We start from the raw sequence: 21,386 nt of genomic DNA, 5'->3' as shown, positions 1-21,386 counted from the left end.
TGTCTTGAATTCATAATTTGTTTTGTATTGTAAGTAGTAATTTGTGGTCTTGTTCAAATTGTGTTCATGTTTACTTTGCTGTTGATATTTATGTTTTTACATTTTTTATGTGATCTTCTGTGTGTGTTAACAAAAACTTCTTGTATGATATTCATATACAGAATTAAAAAATAAATGGTGACCGCTGCTATTGATTAGAGCGGCCACGAATTAGGTAAATTGTAAACAAATAGTCAGTGTGGCATTGTTTGTTTAATATAACTTGTTTAGAGCTTCAGCCTAACTGACTTTATAACTCTAACCCCTTTGTTTGGTATAACACTTTTAATCAAGCAATAAGTCACTTTTTGTGCAACTTGATTTTCACCACTGGGATAAGCCAAGAAGCTGCACCTAGGTAGGGGTTATCGAAGTCGGATACCTTTGTATCAAGGGTCTGTTGAATACTTTTTCTTGGCAGCAAAAGATCCATATGGCCTAAACCAGGTTTTGTTGCCCTTCAAGATTTCATCTTTTTGAGATGGCTTCAGCAGCACCTCCCAGACCTACAGAGGTTAAAATGGCACCATTGTTTCTTCTTTTCAGAGTAGCTCCTCCAGGCCAATCCAAGAGTTTCTGGGACCCCAGAGATAGCATCTACAGACCATAACTCACTCCAACAGAAGCCACCAGAAGGGTACAATCAAGGTCAACTTGCAACTGGTCACTTCCAGGAAAGAGCATTTGAAGCTTCTGATGCTCCTGTAGCCATACAGGAAGTCAGCCAAATGATCAGGCAGGTGTACAGCCCTAGCCCTCAGGCTTACCTGGGTCTGACACTCCCACTACACAAGGTTATTGGTGACCCTGTTTGTAAAGTGGTGTGAAACCTAATTCGCTCCTCCAGCTCTTTCTCGCTCACTTGCGATCTCTTGCCCCGCTCTCTTTGCTCCCTTTTTATTGCCCCTGTTTACTGCCATTGTTTTTTCGCTGCTGTGCCCTTTATCCTGCCACTGGTTTCTCTCATTGTGCTCTCAGTTTTCACCTCCCTTTTCTCTTTGCTGCCCCAGTTTTTGCTATTGTTTTTATTTGTCAGCCCTTTGTGTTTACTACAGTCCTCCTTCTTTGTGCCCTTTGTATGACACTGTGTTGTGCCCTCTCTTTTACCTCCATTTTCTTTTGCTGACCCTGTTTTTACCTCTGTTTTCTCTTGTTTGCCATTTGCTTTTTGCTACCCTTTTTTCGCTTGACTGCACTTTCTGCTTTCTACTTTGTTTCCTACTGTGCCGTTTGTTTGACACAGCTTTGAACCTTTTGCTGACACAGTTTTTCCCTTGTTGTACCTTTTGTATTTGCTACAGTTTTTCTCTTTTTTACCTCCTTTTTTTCTTTTGTGCCCTTGTTTTTGACCTCCTTTATTTTACACACTTTGTTTCTGACTATATTTCTATTTGTGTTTTTTGCTGTTTACTCGTTCGTGCCCCTTTCCTGCCCTTTATGCATCCCCTCACCCCTCCCTGCTGCTCCTTACCTGCTCCTCAAGGTGATCTTCCTGCTCTCCCACCTCCTGCCCTCTCTCAGCCCACCCAGTGCCCCTGCGCTCCTTCCCCTCCCAAGACCTACCTAATGATGGCGACAGCACAGATGTGCAGTGAAAGCATGCAGTGGGTGCACCAAAAGCCAGCCCGTTTGCACTTGTCCACCCCAGGACCAAGCCCAATACCAGGAGCCCAGGTCTTTCCCCAACCTCCTGCTACCCCACTGCATTTCTCTTTGTCCTCAACCTCAGCTGCTACTCGCTGCGCTGCTGCCACACTGCACCACACCACATAATATTATGCAAAGACTCTTCATTTGCTCCTCCTGCGCCACACCTGCAATTCAACACCCACATTCATAACCCCAACACCCATAAAGACTGGACCTACAGCATATATCAGCCCACTCACTCAAGCACACTGAAACAAGTCTCCAACCAGACCCCACTCATCACTCTCATGCATGCTCCTTAACACCCACTTGTTCAGCAGACATGGGTCCTTCTGGATGACTCCATACCCAGGCCTCCTCTTCTTCACCATAACATTGTTGACACCAGCAATGCCTCCAAAGATTGCCATGGCCATCCTTGCTGGATATAACAAGGCTACCAACTCAGGTCCTGGGAAAAAAATCAAGTCATCTTCAGGGACACCATCAGCTTTACTGCCTTTGTATGCACTGAAACATACTACAAGAAGCACCTCAACTTCAACAGCAACATCATTTATTTTATTTATTGATAAAGATTTATAAAGCGCGCCGATACCCAACAGGGTTTCCCAGCACTGAACAGGACCAATCATAAGCCACAAGTTATAGAAGGAACAGAGGCAAGTTACATTTAATTGTAAAAGAAGGTCTTAAATTGTGGAATTCTTTGCTTCACTAATCATTGACTCCAGTGCCTTCATCCTCTTGGGAGACCTACACTTTCACCTAGAGAATCTCACTGATGCAAACTCAGTCGCTCTCTTTAAAAACCTTGGAAACCTTGGAGTCACCAAGCACATATCCAATCTCACCGACACCACCAGACACATTCTGGACCCTGTTTTTACCTCACTCAATTACATTACAGCCAAAAAATCAACACCCGTCACTTGGACTGACCAAGGCCTCTTCAGCTTCAAAAACAACATCCCACAGCACAGAATACAAACCAGTAAAGACCAGGCCCACTGCTGCCTTCTGGAAAAACATAGCAGAGATGGATTGGGCCTACGCCCCATTCAAGAGCCACCCCTACCATACAGACAACCTGCCAGTAGACATCAAGAACTTCTATGACTGGATCACTACCTGGGCCAACACTCTTGCCACCCCCAAACAAAGCCAAACAGCAAGAACACAAACTGAGGTCAGCTGGTACACAAAACAAGACAGAATGATCAAACGGCCCTGCAAACAACTGAAACACAGATTGAGATTGAGCCAAGAAACCACAGACAGGCACTTCAAATCTGACCTGAGGTGCTACCACCAACAAATCCAGAACACCTTGTGGAAGCCCCTAGCAAACCTGAATGACACCAGCTCTAAAAGCAGCAAAAAAATATTCTCTATCATCAGGGACTTTACCACACCTGCCACTGCCAGAAAAATCACCCATTTCAAGAACTGTGCAATAAACTCTCTGTGTTCGACGATTCATTAAGTAAACTGAGACGAAAATCTAACTTTACCACTTTCAGTATTCGCAAAGGGCATTTACAGGCCCGGACTGGCCGTAGCGGGCACCGGGCAATCCCCCGGTGCGCCGTACGGGTGGGGGCCAGTTTTGGGCCCCTGGGGACCGTTTTTGTTACAGGGCCGTTTTTACAGCATAGCTGCAAAATCGGCCCTGTAACAAAATCGGCCGAAAACCGGCCCGCGCAAAGAGCTGGGCGGCACCCCAACGCCCCGGGGGGCCGGCTGAGCACTTTGCCAGGGCCGGTTTTGGTTCCCAGTCCGGCCCTGGGCATTTACGAGTAGTAAAGTTAGACTTTTGTCTCAGTTAAACGTAAGTTTTGGTCTTAAGTTTTACTGAGACCAAAAACTTAAACTTAAGTCTAAGTTTACTACTCGTAAATGCCCTTTGTGAATACCGAAAGTAGTAAAGTTAGACTTTCGTCTCAGTTTCCCTTTGTGAATCAGGCCCTCTGACCTTTTCAGCAACAAAATTGGAGCCCTGTATGACCACTTTAATTCTCAACCTGACCTCAGGAACCTCGCAACCAGTCTGCTAATATCGGGTGAAGAACGCCCCATGACCGCTTGAAACACCTTCACTTCAGACAGAACCACGACAATCATGAAATCCATCCACTCCTGAGCCCCATCAGACCCATGCTCCCACCATGTCTTCAACACAAGACTCATCACCATCAGCAAAACCCTCGTTGGCATCCTCAACTCCTCTAGCATCACATTCCCGTAAGCCTGGAAGCACGTAGCAGTCAATGACATGATGAAGAATCCCTCAGCAGACCCGGTCAAGCTTACTAACTACCAACCAATCTCTCTCCCACCATATGCAGCCAAGATCCTGCTATCAAAAAAATACTTTACTGAATACCTTGTCAACAACCAGCTCCTCGACCCCACACAGTCAGGATTCAGACCAAACCACAGCACAGAGGCAGCTCTCATTGCAGCAAAAGATGACATCTGGATCATCCTAGACAGAGGGGAAACCACAGCTCTCATCCTACTGGATCTCTCAGCAGATCCTGAAACTGTCTCTCATCCCATTCTATTCAGACACTTGCACAGGGCCAGCATTCAGATACATGCCCTCCAATGGATCTGCACATTCCTAACTGGAAAAATTCAGGCAGTCAACGTGCCACCTTAATCCTCTGAAAGAAGCACAGGATAGCATCTGCAGAGTTCCTCAAGGCTCATCACTCAGCTTCATACTCTTCAACATCTGCATGACCTCTCTCGCTGACGTCATCTGCTCCTACAGCATTAAAATCCTCTCCTACCACGACAACACGCAACTTATACTGTTTTTCTTAGGAAAATTCCTCAACCAAGGAACAAATTCACTACCCGCATGGCTGCTTGGATGAAGTCCAATTGTTTAAAGTTGAACATGACAAGGCAGAAGTGGTAGTTTTTGGGAAGGATGCCTCACTGTGGCACTTCACTTGGTGGCAGACCTAAGACTAATCCCCTACGCCCAGTCCAGATGCAAGAAACCTCAGGATCATTGTCGATAACAAGTTGGACATGTCCATCCAAGTCAGCGCGGTTCCCTCATCATGTTTTAACACACTGGGGATGCTAAGAAAGATCTACAATTGGTTACCAAACAATACCAGAAAGGCCATCACCGAGGCCCTCAACACCAGCACGCTGGAATATGGAAACCCTCTCTATGCATGATCACCAATCATCTCACATAAAGACTGCAGACCATCCAGAACACAGCAGCCAGACTCATCCTCAACCACCCACACTTGTTTCACTTCACACCACACCCGAGGGAAATCCATTGGCTAATTCAAACTCCTCTGCCACACATGCAAAGCATTACACAACACTGTCCCAGCCTACCTAAAAAAAACAAATTCACTTTCATCAGCCTTTCAGGCACCTGCTCTCATCCAGCCCAGTTCTAGTATGTTTCCCACATATTAACAGTTGCAGACCCAGAGGTCAAACCTTATCTTACCTCACTGATAAGCATGGAATGACCTCTCGCTTTCCTCTTGAAAACCTGTCTTCTTGGAGTAAGTCCTTCCCTCATTCCAGGGGCTAGTATTTCATACCCACACAGTATCAGGACAACCACAGGGGTGATAGTGTGCTGTACAAATACATTTAACATCCCTTCCTATACCATTCCATCCTATCCCATTCACATTCCTCACATTCACATTCCCCACATTCTTCACACTCCGCACATTCCTCACATTTCCTACATTTCTCACATTTACATTCTTCAAATTGCCTTCATTAAGATTCCCCACTCTCACATTCCCATTCCTCAGATTCGCCACAGTCCTCTCATTCCCCACATTCCTCCCATTCATATTCTTCACATTCCACACATTCACATTCCCCACATTCCTTATATTCACATCTGCCACATTCCTCACATTCCCCATATTCACATGCCTCACATTTTCCACATTCACATTCACATTCCCAACATCCATATCCCTCACACTCCCCACATTTACATTCCTCACATTCCCCAAATTTGAATTTCTCATATTCTCCACGTTCCTCACATTTCCCCCATTCCTCACATCCACAATCACATTACTCAGAGGTGGAGAGCTGGCAGTGAGGTTCCAGTTCCGTGCAGTCCACTAGCCAATGGGTGCAGCTGACTTCCTGACCAAGGAGCAAAAGGTTCCCAAGGGTTATTCTTCCCTCTTTTTCAGCATATCCTGTTTGCGTTACTGCAAACTATCCAAACATGCACGATTGTTAGTAAACACCAACATGGCAGAACATTTCTCCCACCCAGAAGTGTGGCTGTGCTACAGACCCATTTTCTCCAGGTTTCACTGTATACTAAAAAATGAATGACTTGCCTCCCTCTGTTCCATTTTATGTTAGTGAAGTTCCTCGATCCCGCCAAATAGCCCTTCCTGAGGAACATGTGTTTATTTTCTAAATTTTCAACATTTAAACACTCAGCACCCTGCGTTGTGTGTTGCAAGGCCTAATTATGGGTTAGTTTAGGATATACAAGTAGCCTTTCTTCTATCTAAAGAGGATTATTTTGAAAGGTTTGTCTGAAATCTTTAAGCTACAGCTGTAAGGTTACAGAGACTGGCTTGAAGCTATGTTTCCTTCCCAACTAGGTGGATGGCTTAATACAGATGATATTTAACTACCATGTCACAGGTGAATTTCCTGCACCATATATTATGGTCATAGTGGAAAGGTAAATTTGCCCATTAAGGTTCAGCCAATTTCACCATGTTTTAGGGTCAGAGCACATACACAGGGATTGAACAGCAGTGTCTCTTTGTGCAAAGTTAAAAAAACAGCAGCATCAGTCCAAAGAAAATGGGAGTGACCACCCAAAAAGAGACACTTTCTTACTCTAGTCAAGAGAATAAATCCCTCTGCTGAGCTAGTCTTTGTTTTAAAATAACCCTAACCAACTAAAAGTAGTTAGTGGCATGCTTCATCATTAAGTTCCTACCCGAGGTGCTGAGTGCACCCAGGTGTGCTTCAATGCCTGGTTACCGCAGAGCTGGGTTTTTTTGTGAATCTCAAGTGACAAAAGGGTGGGTGATTAAAAATTGCCTCCATATTACCAACCACTGAAGATATTTTTAATGAACCGTGGTAAATGTGTTATGAGATATTAGGGATCTCTCACATACTGGCTCGACATGTTTCTGCCATTTAATTCCAATGCACTCCGGGCCATTTATTTTTTCCTCAGGACTAGTGCCTTGTATGCGCTAAGGCATGCAGTAAATTTGTCACAGCTCATAACTTAGGATTGTCTGTGCCACTCCTCGAGTTTCTGTTGTGAATATAAGATAAGAAAGACACCAACGTTTAAATGGTAGCAGTATGTAGGAAGGAACATTGGTGTGGCGCTTGCATTGTATGTACGCCATGCAATATCTTGCGGGCATCCTAGAACTTGCGTATTCCCCGAATATCACTGATAGTGCACTCAGTTATCTTACTGCAATGGTATTCATTGCATGAGCACTTTTTGTAACATTGTCAATTCTGGCAGAAAGTTTTTCCCAGCATCGTATCAACATCAGTGTTTGTTTAAGCCTAGTGATATCTTTAAGCATGCATCACGTACAGGCTTACAGTGTCAATTAATCAAATCAATGAGAAATACTCAACAATGTACATGCTTAATAGGTACGTTCTAGGTTCCCAAGAAGTGTCAAACATACTTATTGTGCGTTATTTGCTCACAAGATGGAGGCTCCAAGGGGGCGGACCCTGTAGTCACACAGTGTAAGGATCACAAGTGTAATCAGGCATTGCCCTTTTCCTTTAGAGAATCATAAAGTATCCCATTGTCTCCCCCCTTACTTACTTCATCATGGGAACTTGCCTTCTAAATACCTGCTTGGTTCCTAGTGAGCTACATATCTTACTCTCCCCATGTGACCTGGGAACTTAGGGATTCTACCTGCTCCCAGAGAACATTGTATTTGGATTGGCTAGTGTGGTGGAAACTGATTGGAAGAAGCCTTCTAGATTGTCTTCCCTGTTTTAATGGTGTGTTCTTTAGAATGGTTTAACAGATCCAGTCCTGAATTTGCAGAAAGAAAACTTCATCTCAATTCTGCTGATTTTCCTTTGCTTAGAGTGTTGAGTTTCATGCTTGGGTAATCATTCTTTCCTCTTGAACCTTAAACTTTGTTCATCTGATGGTGACACCTTTCTCATAGAATTTTCTTTTGCCACTCTCAATACTTTATTTAGATTAGGTTAGTTCCTGTATGGAACCTGCTTGGTTGATATGTTATTTGCTGTATGTGATCCTAGTTTGCATATTCTTTCTTATAATATATACATTCTGATTGCCTGTTCATTTAAATATTTATGCTCTTACAATATTGTTCTTTCAATTGATTGATCTAACCTGCAGCCTGGTTTAAATAGTTAATAAAACCCTTAATGTTTGGACATCATCCTCTTTGTTGTTTTCTTGGAGCCACATTGGATTCACTGTACTTGAAATGTATTGCCCATGTTAGCTCCTTTTTTACACTTCAAGTCGACAACTAGAGGTCCATATGACCAGTGGGGAATTCGCTTTGAGGACTTTACTAAGAGGTTGAGATTTATGATACCCTGTTCAATCACTGCTAATTTCTTTGCTATAGGTGTAGTGTAGTTAGGTTAGCAGAGGGGTTTCTTTTTGGGAAACAGTGTATCTTGCATGTTGTACTCTGTGTTACATTTAAACATATTAAGAAATGCATATTTGTTTGTTTTCTGTGTTATATTAATTATTTACGCAATTAGTTACAGTTTATGTTTGTTTAATACTATGTAGAGTAGTGAAAACGTTTGCTTCTTTCATAGTGATTCATTTATTGTTTGTCAGATTTGGTCGGTTGTCTTCATTTTCTAGTGTTATTGGAAAATGTAAATTATTTTCATTATGTAGTGTATGCTAATTGGTTTGTTTTTGTTTACAGTTGTATTAAGAGTGTCTGCTATATTTTATTAAATTGTATTCACATGTATAATTATGCTTTTTTCCTTCAATTTTATGGTTTATCAATATTTTCATGGTGTTAAGTTATAAAGCAGTATCAGTAGTATGGTTTGCTATATTTATTTCCTCAGATTTTTATTAACAATATTTTGGGTTTCAAAATTTTGGACTTTTACACACGCTCAATATATTTTTAGTATTTTGGCATAAAGCATTGTGGTGTCAACATTTGTACATGGCAATTTTGTGTTGTCTATTTTCTGTAGTACTTTCGATGGATGAGAAGGTTACAGAGGTAGCGGTACATTACTTTTGTAGGTTGTGGCTAATCACTTTTCATCAGAATCCCAGGTGGGTGTGAGCACTGACGCATTGGTTATAGGCAATAGTTAGTAAAAGAACCCTGAACTAAACACCACTACTGTGTGTAAGGCTAGGTTTTGTCTTATTATTAATATACTTCTCTTTTTATAATAAAAGCTTTGAGTGGGGCAGCATTTATGTGTCTGTTGGTTGATTGTTGATTCCTGAGTTCTTGCCCCTGCATTACCTCCCTGAGAAGTATTTGACTGTATGCTCTTGCTAACCTGAAAGACAACTGTGGAAAGGGTGTACTTGGCCCAGTTCTCAAAGCCATAATAGAACTGGCGCCAGGATATCAGTGTCAAATGATGTCAAACACCACTATTGGAGTCTAGTGGCCTCTGTCAGTCCTTTGGCATTCTAAAATGGATCTGACACGAGATCAATGTCAGATTGTCATGGACACCAGAAGGATTTGTGAATGATGACAAGCTGTCCTTTCTGGTGTAGGTTCCCTCTGATCTCACTGCTGACTTTCAAACTAGGGCGTGTGTGAAATTTGCATAATTTTTAGCAAAATTATGCAAAAATAAGTGAAAAGCAAATTTGGAATTCTGTGCTATAGTTCTGCATGAAATGTGTCCATGCTTCTGAGATGGGTAGATGCACACACCTTTGAGGACTCTTCACCTCCACTTTCAAACCACTTCACAAGGTCAGAGACTTTGAAAATACAGTGGAACCACAGAAGAGAAAAGGTGATGGACCCACAGTGTGAATATACTTGTATCTGCGGTGGGGACTTATCATAGACTTGTATCCTTGAACTCTAATGTACTTTGAATCCAGCACTTGTGGCACTGCTTAACCAGTCCCTTTAGACTGGCAGTAGAGGAGTGATTTTCTAGGGACTCGGAAAGAAGGAAAGCCTTCTGTTGATTGGCTGTAATGCACTATCCTTTGTCATCTGGTTCAACAGGAGCGATCGTAGCCGACCTTGCTCGCCAAAGTACACAACAGTGCTTAGATTATACTGAGTCGCAACAAGCACCCCACAGGGGAACAGTGGAATTGGAAAAAGAAGACAAGATTGGTCTGGTGTCTCTACCTCTCAATCTTTCCACAGTCTCTACTGTCTTACATTTCTGTAATACTAACACCTAGAATGCAGATGTACAATTAACAGTTCAGTTCACACGTATTTGCTAGTAATGAGACTCTATTCTCAATATCATTACTAGGGGTGGGCGGAATTTTCGAAATTCACTTTCGCAAATTATCGCGAAAATGTTACAAATGTTCGCAAACGCGGAAATATCGCGAAGATGCGGAAGTTTTTTTCCTGCCCGTTCGCGGTATTTTCTGCGTGGCTCGCCAACTAACCCATGCGGTTGCTCGCAGGCGCGGCCATCTTGTTTTCACTTGTCTCGGGGTGCATGATCGCGAGTAGAAAGACGTGATCGCACGACAAATGATGTTACTGCAGGCGCGAACTGTCGCGAGACGGCGCAAATGGCTACCAACAATCCAACATCTCGTGGAGAACGCGACCGGATCGGGAAAACTTGTCAGCGAACGCGGGAATTCAGGTAAGGCGATCACGAGCACGCGAGAATGTATTATTTTACAGCGCGAGCAAGGAAAAAAATTCCGGTAAAGTGCAGATTGTGGAAATTTTGACATTTTCGCGCTCTCCGCGGAACGCGAAAATGTCAAATTAACGCAATTTCCGCAAGCGGAACGGAATTTTAGCCCAGGCCTAATCATTACATTAATCATAACTAACATTTCCAGGGTGGAATTTCTGGTTACAACTTTAGGCATTCTTAGCCATTTTAGGAACACACTTTACTGAAATGACAGACGTGTTAGTTAATCTAGCTTTACATATAAATATATTTTACATTTCCACTCACTAAATTCTAGTTTCTACCTGTTAGCTAATACCCATGAACTTTGACCATTATTTATTCAGCTTGTTCCTTTGTCAGCAGTTTTCTTCACCACTGGCTCACCTATACAGATAAATACTATGTCTAGTGGTTGACTGTTTCATTTGTCTATTTAACTTTGTCCTCACAATTTGCACTATCTAACCTGAGTAAGTTCAAACTTTATGGTGCTTATCTCCCCTTTCTCCCTTCTTGCAATCTTATCTTACTGGTATGTAACAATGCGAGTTCTTGCTAGTCAAATTTTTGTGAAACAAGCACTTGTTCACTATGAAGTCATGTGTTCCCTTTCAAATTGGACTCTAACCCCTCTTAAAAGTAGTATTTGACAGACCTGTTTGCAGAATCACTCACACAAATATGGTTCTTCTCTGATTGCTATAGAAGATATCGATGAATGCTGCTGATGGTTACACTGGACACACAGCAGGGGTAGGAGAGGAGCAATCTAAAACTGGTCCTTGAATGTCTGCCAAAGGTCTGGCAGATCAGGTGTGTTGTTATGCTTGTGGGAATAAAAATGTCTGTCAGGATTTGACCACATTTTATGAGACCTTGATGGAGACCTCAAGACTTCCTCAGCCCCAACCAAAACGGACTGTCATGGATCATGCTATGCCTGGCACCAGGACCATACTTGGCCCAGATGTGTTCCATATTTACTGAATGTCTTCTATCCTGGCAGGGATACGCATGGCAAGCCAATAGACCAATATGCCTGACTTTTTATAAATGTATATCTTGTATTTTTAGATGTGAAGGCAAACCATTCAATATTCTGTGAGATAGGGATACTAGGCTGCAATTATGTGGTTATTAGGTGACTGTGACCCTTTTTGCGTGTCTTCAGGTAGAATGCGAGGTCCTTCAGGTGGGCCTATTGGTATTTTAAACGTAATAAATAATGCTCCCTCAAGACCTGTATTCTTATTTCTTATATTTAATCAAAAAATTGATAGAAAATCTAAGTCAAACATGGGCTAACCAACGAATCACACCAATACACCACTTCAATTTATTTATTTTTCTCTTGTTTATTATATTTTTATCTTATCCTTTTTTTAAATATAATATGATTTTTTTCACATATAAATGAATCTATGACATCATCATTATATGTTACACATTATTCATGTCAATTCCCTAATACACAATTTATTTTTCCAAAACAAAAACCCAGGAAGAGAACACTGAACATTCATACTATTCATTCATACATCCACATACCATACACATCCTGTAGATCATTCTCAATAGTTGTCCCAATTAGCGCATTTTAGTTGTAAAACAGTCTTTATAACCCCCAAAAAGGGAGCTACTACAATAATTGTAGGATTTCCAAAAAGACTTGGTCAACGAGTTTCGGTGGCATAAGAAAACGTAGAGACCACCTTCATCAGGACCCGCTACTTCTCATATCGCAGGTTCTCAAAACCTATTGGTATTTTCACCTGCCATCAAAATATAAATACTTTTTTTACATAGCATTTAGTTTTATATGTCATAAAGTACTTTTTATTTAAAAAAACATGCACATATCGAACATCGGTTTATTAAGTATTTTTATGGTGTAATTAAATTCTCAGTCTCTAGCCCACTGCACCTCCCTGAATAAGCCTTTGACTGGTCTGCTGTTGTACCCTGACAGTCAAGTGCGAAAAGTGGTCTGCAATATTGGTGCTTACGGTCCAATGTGCTTTACGCATGCTACATAAAGTCGGTGGCCTAATGTGCTTTACATACACTACAAAGTGATTTATGACCTGTGCAAATTATGAGTATGTTCTTCAGTGCACTTCATGTGATGTGATGACTATTGGCTAGTTGGCAAAGCGAGTATTGATTTATGTGACTGTGGTATATGCGTCTTATGTATAATACAAAGGATAGTTTTGTATAAGCTTGGGTTGAGTCTCTTTTGTTGTGTGCTTAGTGTATGACTGGTGTGTGGGTGTGCTGCACAAATGCCTACACATTGCCTCGGGGATTAAATTGATTGCTCTGCTAAGCTACTAAGGGGGTGAGCAGGGGTTATCTTGTGTGTGTAACTCCCTTACCCTAATTAGAGTGATGGGTTCTGCCTGGCTTGGGTGATTACCCTAGCCAACCAGAAACCCCATTTTAACACCGAGGATTGCAGAACCTCAAAACCGTAGCTGTTACAGTCGGGGACCACTATCTTTGGACTGCCCTGAGATGCTCTGACCCAGATTTCTCACAATCACGATTGTGCTTAGAGTGAGCCACGAGTCAGGGTGTCAGCAATATGCTAATAAATACTAGCATTATATCTTGGTCAATTTATATTAGGAGTGAGACCCATAAGGCCTTGCACTTCACCAATATGTTAATAATTATAGTGAGGGGATCAAACAACATAATGTTGTTGATCCCCATAGTATACATACAAATAATTATCATCATTATGCCAAGACTAGCATTATATCTCAGATGGTCATCTTTAACCTATGGATGCCCTCATTATGCCAAGAAGTACTTAATACCTTTATGCCATGACCAGCATTCTACAGGCTTGAGCACCATCATGCCATGGCTGTCTACAATCAAAGACTTGCAACCCATACATATATATATACAAGAGAAGGCATATTATCATATGCTGCCCAGTTCTTAGATTTCCCATACTTGTATCTGGATGTTATCTGTCTCTCAGGACAGTAGGCAGACAATTGAGTGCTCCAACGCCTGAAAAATGTTTTTGACTACACCAGAGGAGCAGAGCTCAGTTTTCCTTTTTGTGTTCCATGTGGAACCTGGCCATAAACTATTGAAAACGAAATGATTTAAGCTTCACATCACTTTCATTTATTTGGTAGAAGCAGAAAGCATCTGCAGGGTCATCAAGCCAGATCACCTTATTCCCCAAGGATGAAGAAAGCTCGATTTAATGGGTAGCTGCTATTTGATAAACTGAGTTGCTTTTGCCTCTATTTAACTCGACTTTCATTGTCTGACCATGTTATGGTTTATAGAAAATGAAATACAGTCATAGATGTATTTTTTAGTTTTTTGGTTCTGAAAGCTGAATGAAAATATTTGAGATCAATCACACTCACAGGATTGTAATTAGTTGGCAAAACATTTTCTTCAGTTTAATCTTCACAGGAATAGATACTTGTTTTATACTTATTTAGCGGGGAAAAAGGTCATGCTGTTCTTTCACCCGCAGTATAATTCTGCCTGTATGTGGGTGGGACCATGTTGTCTAAACTCATTGCTTGGAAGACAAGCTGCCATCTTTCCAGGCAATGGCTTAACCTTAACAGGCTAGAGCAGCAGTTCCTAACCCGTGGTGTGGGGATTTCTGGGGGGTGGGGGGTCTGCAACACTTACTCAAGGGGTCCACAACTGCTTAGAAAATGAAATAATATTAACAGATTAGTAAAACATATATAACTAAAGAAGCAAAAACATTTTTTTAAATTAAGCATTCTGTATATGTTGAGCAATTTGGAATTGGAGACAAAAATTTAGCTTGGTATCCTCAGATTTATTTGTGGGAGCAGTGCAAGTGCATCAAACAGAATACAATATGGACGATGTCCTCATTGAATTTCAAAAAGCTCCAACCTTCCCATTAAATTTGCAATTGAATTTTTTTATATTTGTTTGGATTAAATAAAATATTTCATAATTTGTATATTTGTTTCATGAATGCTTGTGTCTGTCTTTTTGAAAATTGTCCTGCGACTCATGTATTCAGAATTGTTGAGACCGGGGTCCTCTGCTCCCAGCGATGACTCAGTGGGGGTCTTCAGATTCCCAATAATGATTCAGTGGTGACCCGTGAAATCCTATAAGTGAGGAATCCGCAGAAGTCAAAATGTTAAGAATGACTGGGGTAGAGTATTTATTGAAGGAAGAATTATATAATTCACAGGGCAAAAAAATTATTTTGAACTGTGTTGTTTGCATCTATTTAAAATATTTCTCATTGTTTTATTACGTTACAGTTTATAAAAATGAAATAACCCGTGCTTTCTTCTTACCACCTTCATTAACTAAAAAACTGGAATAAAAATATACATATACATATACAGATACAGGAAAAATCTTTTGGTCAGTCCTCTTCATATATTTGCTTGTTCATCTGTCATACACAGTTTGCCCAACAAAGAATACAGCATGGGAGAACTGGTCGGCCACTGGCCCTCTTGCACTTTGAGTGATAGCATTTTTCCTGATCACATGTCCACATCATCAGTAAAAGCATTGCACTTCTGTGCCAGGACTGGTCAGTCAGCACCTTACATGGTTTAGAGAAAAACGTTAAATCCAGCTGTAGTATCCTTTGAAGAAATAAAACAAAATGCCCATATCAACTGTCTGGAACAGTCGTCTCTGACAGGATGGTTAACCCTTACCCACATAGAGGTGCATGCTTTATAATCGGACTCACCATCTAACACTGGGAGCCATCCTCGGAAGGCCTACTACCCCCTTGTTTGGCTCACATTCATGAGATAGGCCTGTGTAGGCGACTGTGCAGTGAAGAGGGAGCCGGAATTGATTGCTGGTAAATACTGGGTTAAAACTGGGCATATTTATAAAGAAATGGCTCAGCGCTGTTAGCAATTTAGCAGTGCCATGCTGAGTCATTTAAAAAACACATGGATGCGTCATATACACAAGAATACTGCGCACCCCTGTGATTTCCCTTACGCCGGCGCTGAAAAATCTGCCTAGCGCTAATGCAGACACCCTTGCTCCATGGTGCAAGGGTGCTTACGTTGCAAGGATGATTTATTATGTGCAGGAATGGACATCTTCCTGCACATATACAATTATTAAAGGCAATTTGCTTCTTTTATATGTCCTGCAGAAAGAGCAAGAAACTAGGAGAAATAACAGTATTTCTCCGCGTTGTGGAACTCTAATGTCTAATTTTCAATGGTGTTCGTTTTTGGTGCTGACTCAGATGTACAGATCCTTGTTAATCTGGGGCAGCGTCAAAATGCATGGTGTGTTGCACTGGAACCCCCACAGCAACACCCATTGCACAGCCCTTTGATGCAGAAAACTGTGTGAAAGGGTACGATATTTACAATGTGGCGTTAAGCCACGCAAGTGGCTCAGTGCCACATTGTAAATATGGAGCAGGGCACTACGCTACCAGAGCTCCGTAAAAAGTGAAGCTTTGGTGGCCCAATGCCCTTGTAAATATGCCCATGGGTGAGAAAGTTATTAACAAAAACCAAGGTCACCTTGAAAATTGAAGGTCGTTTGGAATAGAGGAAACAAGAGAAAAATTATCTCTTCTATCTCCTGCAGCAGAGATAAACATCTCTAGATGTATTTAAAATGATATAAATAGGACGCCCGGCCATTGCTCTCATCAATTTGATCTTTTCCTCCTGAAACGTTACTCTGCCCAGCCCTGTAATCGTGAGTGACTGCACCTACGAGGAATCGACGCTTGCCGCCAAAGGACTACATATCCCAGGGGGCCATTGCAGACGTGCCAGGAACGGCGCACCTTCAGCGCGCCATCCGGCGCATAAATCGCCGAAGGGCTTCCCGCGGGACGCACGCGGGCTCGCCCGGGCGAGCCTGGGCCAAGGGCGGGCCCGTCCTTGGCCGTCAGTGGCCGAAAGAGGCTGGGCAGGGCTACGTCCTTTGACTGTTCGGACTATTGAACCTGCAATCGACACAATGGTAACCTAATATATTGCATGTGTCCTGCGAATCAGTCATTATTGTGGAGGCTTGATAACCCTGTAGCGGTACATTGTGTATGACACACTGTGTGTGGGGCTAGTGCTGTTTGGGTTGTCTTGTTGTTTCCGTCATGGGCAAACAAAAACTGCAGAATGTACCTTTGACTGAAAAACGTCCTAAGGTAAAAGACCCCAGTATGTCATAAATGAAATATCTGACGGGGGCTGTAGGCGCTTTAGAAAAACAAATATGTAACGTAGAAGAGGCTTTGCATAAAGATTTACCTGTCCCCCTTAAGCATACATCGCCTGGGGGCGAAATAAATCCCCATGCGCCGACTTTGGACTTACAGAATGGATGCGTCCAGACTGGTAGCGATGAGATTTCGTTAACTGATACAGATATAACATTGCCGCCACCAAAAAGGGCTTGTATTTCTGAGAAAAAAGATATGTCTAACAGCACTTTACCTTTGATTCATAAGGCGGTATCCCCTACCGCTACTAATATTTTAATAACTAAATCTAGGCCGTCACAGGGACTGGATACCCCTACTATTATTAAAGCAAAAGATCGTAACATCTGTCCCAGTAGCAAAAGTAAAAGTAAAGGGCAATCTGGCAATAATGTCTCAGGAATCATGAGTATGCTAACTGATTTAACTACATTGATTAAAGAATCTATTGATACTCAAGCAAAGAGACTGGATAAAATTGAGATAGGTTTGGTATCCATCACAGGGCGCCTTAATGAAAGGATTATTATACCACCAGAGATAAGTGAGGGAAATGGTGAAGATAAAAGTACAAGGAAGGTTTTACCAGCCAGTTCTATTGATTGTAGTAATCAAAGAAAATTGATGGGGGATACCAATAGACCCTCAAGTACTAGAACTGTGGGGAAGCCAGCCCCTAGTGGTCATTCGTATAGGGTAGCAAAGGCGAGTGGGGGAGGAAGTGTCGTTGGTACAAAAGAAAGGAGGGATGATTTTATTCAATCTCACACTAGCTCCTTTCAAGACACTGGTATGCCATCTAATCAAGAGTCCCCTATAATCGTTCATAGTTTAAATCTCCCACCAGCTGCGGTGCCTTACACTATGATCTTGGCAAACGTTCCACTGTTACCTGAGGAATAAAGTTATTCATTGTTTGGGTGCTAAAATAGGTCTGACACAGGAGATGTTCTCCGCATTTAAAATGGTGAGACGAGTTCCGTGGGTGGGCGACAGTAGAAAAATGTTTAAAGGGGATTGCGTTGTTTTTTCTTTGGGATCCCCTCTTTTAGTTCATGAAATTTTAACCAGAATCATCACGAAAAACCTCACGGCTGAGGGCATTCACGTCTTCCCTTTAGGCTATTTTTATTGCCCAAGAATGTTTGAAAATCATCCCACCCCACTTGGATCATCCTTATCCAATAGGAACCTATTGTGCAATTTAGAGGTTTCAAATAGGTTCGGGCCCTTAGATTCCTTGGAGGAGGTGGATTGACTTATGGCTTCAACTAATAATCATTACCCACGACCGTGCTGGGCACCTAAAGTTCAAACTAGGAAAGTTTCCCAGCAATTTCTGTGGAATTTCCTAAAGGTATAAATGCCATTTTGTGTGGGGGTGGCACAGAAATTTCCCTGACCTCTAAGTCCTATGAGCTTATTAGCTCTAATAGCATACCGGGTCAGCAAAACTTAATTGTTCCGCCTTCAGCAGGCCGTTTAAAAATTGGTTTAAACGATTCTATCAAGGACAGTGATACTATCGAAGTAATACCATCTGTAGGTCCAGTAAATAGTTTTGTCACTGACCCGCAGTTGGAGAGACAGGGTAATAGTGAGCAGGAATCCGTCCCCTTAACTGACTCTGTTAAAGGAAATGTTAGAGTGGTATTCTGGAATATATCCGGTTTACAATCTAAGGTGGATAATCAGTTATGGCTAGACTTCATCAACAATTTTGACATTCTTTGTTTACAGGAGACTTGGTTACTGGACGCATTGCATATTGACGGCTTTAAAACATATCATACACCTGCTCTGCGTTCAGTACATGGTAGGCATAAAGGGGGGATTTGTATTTATATTTTAAATATGATGAAAGTCCAGAAGATAAAAACATTAAAGTCGACCCCTTATTATCATATTGTCAATATCTACCTCTCCACGCAAATTGAGGTGGTGATTATTAACTTTTATAACAACATTGACAAGGGTAATTTTGTAGGTATACTAAAAAGCCTCCTGGATTTTTTAACTAAATTGGTTGTTTCTAGAGGAAAGGATGTGATTACGATTTGGGGTGGGGATTTTAACACTAGTATTTGCCGAAAATCTGAATGTGGGTTTGGGGATATTGATACAGTCTATAATGCCCATGCAGCCCACTTTTCTCACTCAGATAGAGGAGAAAGTTTGAACGAAGTGATGGCAACCTTTGATTTAGGCTTTGCTAACACACTGTGCTCACCTCCAGTTGAGTTTGGTCCCACGTTCATTGGTCGTGGACTTAATTCTCTGATAGATTTTATTGTTATTCCAAATCGCTATGCTAACTGGTTTGATCAATTCTGTATTCATCCAAATGGCCTGAGCCACCATTTGCCGTTAAGTAAAAACATTCTTCTTCCAATTAAGAGTACATTCTCGGTCATGAACAGTTTTGCTTGGACTCAAGATATCGTACTGGCCCGCCAAAATAGCTTCTCCCTGAGTTGGGGCAGGAAGGACCCAGAAGCATTGAATATAAAGATTATAACAAAGGCTCTAATTCCCATCACTGAGTGTCTGCAAGAAGGGACATCTGATAGGGACATCCTGCATGCATTTTCTGTACTTACCTCGGTGATACAGAACTTGCTGAATCGCCCTACAAAGGCCCCACCCAATAAAAATCAGGGGTGGTTTGATAACAAGTGTTCTAAGACATATTCCTTGTTAAAGGCTGCCCTTCATAAAGCAGAGAGGGATTACGAGGAAATTAGAGCCTGTAGGAAGGCCTATAACTTGGCTAGGAATAATCGCAAGAAAGAAATCAAAAATCTAGCCTGGAATAACTTATATGAGGCTTCCTTATGTAGAGATTGTTTCTATTTTAGGCAGGCAGTTAAGGCACCATTTTTTGCTAAAGAAGAGGAAGCAAGAGTTGAGATAGCGATCGATGAGCATTCATTGGTACATTTATTTTCTAAAGTGTACGGAAATAAGAGCAATGAGGAAACCACCTTATCCCAGGAACCTTTTTTACCCGGTAACTTTATTGACTCAACGCCTATTGATATCCACTTTACACATGGCGAAGTGCTGGTGGCAATAAATGAGAGCAAAAGAGGTAAAGCCCCAGGCCCCGACGGGATCTCGATTGATTTATATAAAAGTACAACAGAGCTTTGGTCCCCATTGTTAACCCAAGTTTTAGAACCCTGTTGTGCTATGGGGTTCATTAAATCCTGGTCGGAGTCTGTGATAATACCAATCTTTAAAAAAGGGGACCGGGAAAACCCAGCATGTTATCGTCATATCTCTTTCTTATATTCTTTTATGAAAATTGCAGGAAGGGTTGTCCTGAGTAGACTTCAGCAGTGGGCCGAGGACAATAATATCTTGAGTCGGGACCAATATGGGTTCAGGGAGAGGATGGGTACTATTGAGCAGGTTTTAAACTTTTCCCTGATACAGGGGAAATATACTCAAGCCAAGGCAGGGAAATTATTTGTGGTATTTGTAGACCTTACTGCCGCTTTTGATTGTGTTGATCATAGTAGATTAAGGAGTATTTTAGAGGATCTAAAAGTCGACCCTCCTTTAGTGCAATTTTTGAGACAATTATACCTGGGGGCCTCAGCTCAGGTGAGGTATGGATTAAAGGGAGAGTGCACTAAAGCATTCAGTGTGGAGAAGGGTGTAAGGCAAGGCTGCGTATTGGCCCTGTTCCTCTTCTCATTATATACCAACGCATTGGAGGAGGAATTGGTGGCCATGGTGAATGATTCATCGAAAATTAAGAACCAGCAGATTGTCTCCCTTCTCTACGTGGATGATGCAGTGCTAATGGCCAGAACCCAGCTTGGCCTTCAGAGAGCCCTGTTAACTTATATTGATTTTATGGATAACAGAGGTCTAAAAATAAATATTACAAAGACTTTTGTGATGTCTTGTGGGAAGGGGAAGAATAAGTATAGAAGCCTAGGTACGGGGGACGGCAGAATTGAATCAACTAAAACCTTTTCTTATCTTGGAACTTTACTGGATGATTTGGGTTCCTGGGGACCAGCGGTTAAGAGAAGGACGCTTTTGTTTAAAAGGTCAGCCGGGGCATTGATGCTTTTTTCAAGAAAAATGGGGAAAAGGCCCCCGGGAATATTATTGAAAATTTACCAAGCAAAATGCATTAGCATTGCCATATATGGGGCGGGGATCTGGGGTTTCACGACGTTTCGTCAATCCAAGTGGTTGGAAACGCTTTTTTAAGGTTCATTTTAACCGTTCCCCGGAGTTCTTCCATTTTTAATTGCCATAATGAACTGGGAATTTCCCATATAATTTTACTTTGGCACAGAGTTTGGACCTCTCCTAGTTTAGGCCTGAATTGTGAGATTATAAAAGATTCTATGGGATTAGATCAGGCCAAAATAAACCCCTGGTTAAACTATATAAGTAATTTATCGCATGATTTATGTAGACCTGATTTATACTCTAATCCAGACATTATGAGCACTTTATCAAGAAAGGAGCTTAAATCCTTATGCTTAAATCATTTTGAATCCCTTATATTAATGGCAGA

The 21,386-nt window shown here is 41.7% G+C and overlaps 1 protein-coding gene across 5 annotated transcripts in view; it reads left to right on the top strand.

The window, feature by feature from the left end:
* LOC146816630 (cytochrome P450 2K1-like) overlaps window positions 1–21,386 on the top strand; it is a 504,791-nt gene that overhangs the window by 64,988 nt on the left and 418,417 nt on the right. The gene's annotated exons all lie outside the window — the stretch shown is intronic.

The sequence above is a fragment of the Triturus cristatus genome, chromosome 6 (genome assembly GCF_964204655.1).
Source record: "Triturus cristatus chromosome 6, aTriCri1.1, whole genome shotgun sequence".
Classification (NCBI taxonomy): domain Eukaryota; kingdom Metazoa; phylum Chordata; class Amphibia; order Caudata; family Salamandridae; genus Triturus; species Triturus cristatus.
This window is presented reverse-complemented; position numbering and strand designations above follow the sequence as displayed.